The following is a 6,551-nucleotide window of genomic DNA, read 5'->3' on the forward strand; positions in this document are numbered from 1 at the left end:
TCCCCCGCCGCGCCCGGACCCAAGATGGCGCCCTACACAGCCTAGCAGGGCCTCTGTGCGGAGTACCTCCACTAGTGCACTCTTGGGACTTGGCGGCAGCTGGGAGCACTGAGGAGGTGTTCTACAGCGGAGCTGGCCTTCTTGCGACATCCGACTGAAGTCGGCACCAGACTCTCGCCCTTCTTCCCCTTCATCACGTAGGACTGCTCCGGTCAACACTACGCGCCGGAATTTCACATAATACGTGAGAACCGTCGCATCCCCGGGGCTCCGCTCCACTGCGACACAACGAATATCCTGGGGACGGTGGAGAGGACCACCACGCGACATCCTCCCCATCACCGCGCAGGACTGCTCCGGCTGACATTACGCGCCGGCGATCTACACAACACGCGGGAGCCGCCGTATCCCTGGAGCTCTGCTCTACTGATGCACGGCACACATCCTGAGGACGAGATCACATGGCGGCACCCCCAGCCTCTGGCTCCCAGGCCCACATCCAACTTCAACGCGGCCACCACCGGGAATCAGAGTTAGAGGAGCAGCAACCGCTGAGTCACTGTGATCCGACGCTTCACCCGAAGGATCGGATCCCGGATCAGAAGCCAGAAAAGCTGCGACGGTGGAGCCCTGGAGGACAAGGTGCGTCAGACCACGAAACACCCGTGAGTGCGGCCCCTGTTACCAGAGCCACCCCTCCCTGCTACAGCCTGCATTAACTCCGCGGCTGGACCACCCGGGCTACCCAGTTAGACTCACACATTAAGGGGTGACAACTCCCGCCCTCTGGTTGCGGCCCACTGCTGAGCCCCAAGCGCTCCAACACCAACACGCCCGGGTCCAGGGGCAGCGACATAGGCGCCAAGGTGGCGGCTGAATTATTCGAATGTCCAGTGGAGCACACAACACTGCGCCCCGGTTAGCTCCTAACCACTGGTAATAAAAAACTCTCTGGGCACAGTCGACTCTAGAATCCCATTCCAGGCCACATAAGCGAGTGGCCCTTACTCCCATCCCACCAGCTCCAGAGCTCCGGGGCATCTGCTGTTGCGCTTCCAACATGGCCGCCAAAAATAAAACTAGAGCCGCCACCATGGACTCCTTCGTCTCAGCCCGGGCAAAGACTCCCACCCAAGCCAGGGCTAGCTCCACTGAAGTCACTCGCCCGTATGAGACAGAGCCCAACGATAATCACTCTCAGATAATGGACGCTATTGCCTCATTAAAGACTCATATAGACTCCAAGATAGACGAGTTCAAAATAGACATACAACTCATTCGCCAGGATGCCCGCAACTTAACGGAGAGGGTGACGGCCATGGAGAAGTCAACAGAGGAAGGGTCCGGGGCCACTGCAGCCCTACAATCCGAAGTCTCGAACCTGAAAAGGAAGGTCGCATTCCTAGAAGAAAGGGCAGAGGAAGCCGAGGGCCGGGCTAGACGGGGGAACATCAGGATCCTGGGTATTCCAGAGGGAAATGAAGGCTTGAATACCACGTCCTATGTCGAAACCCTGCTGCTACAGGAGATTGGGGCCGGTAAGCTGACTCAGGTCCCTCCAGAAACGACCTCCCCCCGGCTCGCATCCACGGCCAATAATAGCTAAGATACTAAATTTCCAAGACAGAGAAACTATATTAAGACACTCCAGGGAAACAGGCCCTATCGTACAGGGTGACTCTAAGATCTCTATATACCCTGACTATACCCAGAAAGTGCAGAGGGAGAGGAACTCATTCGTTCCGATTAAAGCAAGGCTTCCTCAACTGAACCTCAAATATAGGTTGCTTTACCCGTCCCGCCTAAAAGTCATCCACAAGGGGCGAGCGATATTTCTTGAAAACCCGGAAGCAGCCAACATGTGGCTAGAAGACAATAACCTCGCTGACGGCAGGGACAACCTAAGGGAGGAAGACTGAACCCCAGGGGAGGAAGACTGAACCCCAGAGACCTTTCACACCATCCACACATGAAGCATAAACAGCCGGACCCAAGAAGGTAATCCAATCAACAGTATATCGAATGGAAACGACCCTCGTTCGGCCTCGCCGCCTCGCAGCAGCCCCGCCCCCAGCGAAAAATTCAACCGGGCCAGTTCGTTCTTCTTTGCCCGACCCAACTCGTGCCCGATTCCCGGATGGGTTCAGACGGTGCGGGAGCGCCTGAGCACCGCGACAGTGTTGTAGTCGCTGGGCGCACCAGTTTGAGTTACGTTATTAGTTCCGTTCGTTTCACAGTCTTCGTCCCATTGATGCTTGAAAAAATCGAGATGGTCACAAGATATGCTCCAAGAATTGACGAATCAGAGGCCCATCGCCTACAGCCCGCCATCCGTGCCTTGATGTCGCACCAGGCCATCGTGATTGTACCTCACATCAAATCCAAAACACTGAACCAATAGCATCACAACTCAACCTGATGACATGGAACGTGAGGGGAATGGGCTCGTACTTCAGGAGGAATCGTATACAGTCTTATCTTAGGAGGAAGAAAGTCTTGATTGCGATGCTACAGGAGACACACCTCACGGAGGATGCTCTGTCCAAATTAGCAGACCGATGGGAAGGGACTGTGAGAGGATCCCCATACTCCAAATCCGCGAGGGGTGTGCTAATATGGGTAAACCCGAATGTGCCTTTCCAGTTACATGGATGCGAATTTGACAAGGACGGAAGATACGTAATAATGTGGGGCACTATAGAACAGACCCCGATCTGCTTGGCTAACACATACTTTCCACAACATGGAATCCCGTCATACCTCAGTGCACTGAGTGCCAAGCTGGCACACCATCGAGGCCAAACCTTCATATGGGGAGGAGACTTTAATTGTGTCATGGATACAGCTATGGACAGATCACTCCCTCCCCCCCAACCGAGCAATCCCGCAACCCGCACTATGGCGGAAACACTCGACCAACTCAACCTGGTGGACATCTGGAGGATACAGCACCCAGCTGACAGGATCTACTCACATTACTCAGCCCCACACAGCGTCCACACAAGAATAGATTATTTCTTCATCAACCGGGACCAGATCCCGCTGGCGATAGCCACAGAGTACCTGGGGAGATCTATCTCCGACCACTCTCCGTTAACCATGCAATGGCAGCAGAGGGGACCCAGACCCCCGATCCCCATGTGGAGGATGCCCTCCGTGACACTTGATGACCCACAGTTCGGAGAAGACCTCGCCGAGAGACTAGAGGAGTATGTCGAAATCAACAAAGGATCGGTGTCCACCTGGAACACACGGTGGGAAGCCATGAAGGTGGTTACCAGAGGTGAAATTATATCAAGAGCTGGTGGCACCCGCAGACAATTAAAGATGACACTTGAGGCTCAAGAATCAGAGATCACTCGTCTGGAGTCCACTCCTGACACTTCCCCAGAGGTCGAAACGAAACTGAAAGAAGCCCGTGAAAAATGTCAGCGGTCCTGGGGCAGATTGGAAAAATTCGACTTTGCCACGCACACCACCCGATCCCACAAAGAATCAGACAAACCAGGTAGGCTGCTGGCCTGGTTGTGCAGAAGAGAGCACCCTAAACACCTACCAACGGAAATAATAGATGCAGATGGTGTATCTCACAGGACACAAATGGGGATTAACAAAGCATTCGCTGAATTCTACTCAAAACTATACGCACATGAAGCCCAGATACCCACCACAGAATTAATAGATACCCTGGATGAGATCGGTCTACCCCAAATATCCAGCGAACAGAGAACCGAACTGGACATGGAAATTACTCTCGACGATGTAAGAGGGGCTATCAGGTCGCTTGCCACCAACAAGACCCCTGGCAGCGACGGACTTCCGCCGGAGTTTTATAAAACATACGAAGCTATTCTCACTCCCATCCTACACGAAGTCTACCAGGAAGCTTACGCAAACGGGATCCTCCCTAACACCATGAGAGAAACTATAATCATCCCCATGCTTAAGCCCCACAAACCACCCACTGATTGTGACTCATACCGACCTCTGGCCATGCTCAATTACGATAGCAAAATTCTCACCTCAATACTGGGCGGCAGACTTGCTAGAGTGGTGGGGTCTATAATCCACGAAGATCAGAACGGATTCGTTCCAGGACGCAACACCACAGCTAACCTGAGGAGGCTTCAACACATCATGGCCGAAACCTATGATTCCGAAGAAGACCTAGCGATATTGTCGCTCGACGCCATCAAGGCCTTCGACTCCATCTACTGGGAGTGGCTAGTGGAGGCTTTGAGGGGCTTTGGCTTTGGAAATGGCTTCATCAGATGGGTCCAGGTCCTCTACAATTCTCCAATGGCCAGGGTCAAGACAGGCGGAATAGTCTCGGAACCCTGGGAAATACAGAGAGGCACGAGACAGGGATGCCCACTTTCGCCCATGCTGTATATACTGGGACTGGAACCGATTGCCATATACTTCCGTCAACAGCTCTTCGACGCCGGCATTAAGGTGGGCAATGTACACAACATAATATCATTATACGCAGATGACGTCCTTCTGTATTTAAAAGACCCCGAGTTCAACGCACCGACAGCACTGGAGGTACTCGATAACTACGCGAAATACTCTGGAATCCAATTTAGCAGACACAAATCCTCAGCATTCCCCCTAGCCGGATTGCGAGACGTTTCAGCAGAAGACCTCCCAAATACAGGGATAAAATGGCAACTCGACAAGTTCAGCTACTTGGGGATCAATGTCGGCCACACCCCGCAGCTCACACACGAGCACAACACTGAAGTCGCAATCACCAACCTCCGGCGATCTATAAAATTCTGGTCCAAACTCCCACTTGCAATGGTGGGAAGAGCGGCGATAGCCAAGATGATAATCCTCCCCCGTTTCTTGTACTTCTTTGTGAACATTTGCCACTACGTACGGCCTCCCTTCTTCAAGAAATTGGAGGCCATCATTAAGGACTTTTTGTGGGGGCCCCACAGGCACAAACTAACACTAGCCACGTTAACCCTGCCACATAAAGAGGGTGGAATAAAACTCCCAGATCTCCAGCTCTATTACCTGGCTGCCCAGCTCAGTCACATCACGAAGTGGCTATCAGACGAACCTTCAGCCGAACTGGGGCTACTGAAGCAATCCCACACCAACCTAATTCCTAAAGAAACCCTATGGAACCCTCTCCGCCGTTCCTTGGAAACCCCTCTAGTTGTGGAGCTCGGCAGATAGATATGGGCCAGGACTTGCTACATTAGGAAGGTGTAACACCCGTACTCTCCAGACAACCCCATAATGGTAGATGTGTGCAAAACGGAGGCAGACCTCCCTATAGTAGGGAGGTGGGAAGAAGCTGGTATATACCCATGGGGAGACCTGTTTGAAGGAGGAGAATTTAGGGACTTCGAGTCGATACAAGTCAATGAAGGGCTAACCAAAGGCCAGTTTCTCTGGTACCATAGGCTCAAACAAACCGCCAAGAAGCAGTGGCACTCCTGGCCAGAGGAACCTAACCCTGACCCTTTACTACAGGAAATGCATGACCTCTCCGACGGATGGAGACCAGTCTCCAGGTTGTACAACAAGCTTATCGACAAACCTAACCCCAAAGGAGCGGCGCTGAAGGCGAAATGGGAAGCAGATCTCGTAGCCGCACTTATTGATAAGGAATGGGAAAGAGCATTAATATACCCCAAGAAAGTGTCGAGAAACTCCAGATTTGGCCAAATACAGCTGAATGTCCTTTATCGTTGCCTTGTTCAACGAGAGGGTCTCACCGGTGTGCCCATGGTGCGGGAACGACAAGGCAGACATGATCCACATGTTCTGGACCTGCACTAAAGCGATGACACTCTGGTCAAAAGCTAAGCAGTCCTGTAGAGACGCCGGAATGGAAAGGTACGACTGGTCACCCGGAGAATGCCTGCTAGGTACATACCCCAGACCAAGCAAACTCAAACATCTTGTGAAGTTAATGGACATTTCATGTATACTTGTTAAAAGAACCATAGCGATGGCCTGGAAGACACCTGCAGGCCCCAGGCACGAACGTTGGTTAAAAGAAATGGCGAGATGGACAGCCGCAGAAACCAGAGCCTGGCAGGAAGGAACCATATCCAGTGGGGACGTCACAAGTGGCACTCTGGACTCCTGGAAGGCTCTCCTGAGGGATTTGCACTTCGACGCAGACCATAAGCCCCCCTGAGCACCCGTTGTGTTTTGCAGTAACAGATTCCTTGCATTAACACAACGCAGATGTCCCCTGAAACTGTTCCCCTCCACTTCCTGAGAAGTCAAAATTTTGTTTGAATCACCATCTCGAACTCCACATGTTACATCACACGAAGACTGTTGTTGTTTATGTTGTTATTTTTTTCTGTTTGTTTTAATTTATAAGCTTGAATTGTTTCACTTCTACCACAAAACCAATGAATTACTTTGGAAAAAAAATAGATGGGAAAGGGTCTGCCAAGGGAACACAGAGGCAGGTATATCCGTCTATAGACATCAAGTATCCGAAAGAGACAAAACTGGCAAAATAGGGATATATGGTTTGGTCTATAGAACAGGTACAAGAGACAAATACGAGATTA

This window comes from Ambystoma mexicanum, chromosome 3p (assembly GCF_040938575.1).
Source record: "Ambystoma mexicanum isolate Mex_15411 chromosome 3p, UKY_AmexF1_1, whole genome shotgun sequence".
Lineage (NCBI taxonomy): Eukaryota > Metazoa > Chordata > Amphibia > Caudata > Ambystomatidae > Ambystoma > Ambystoma mexicanum.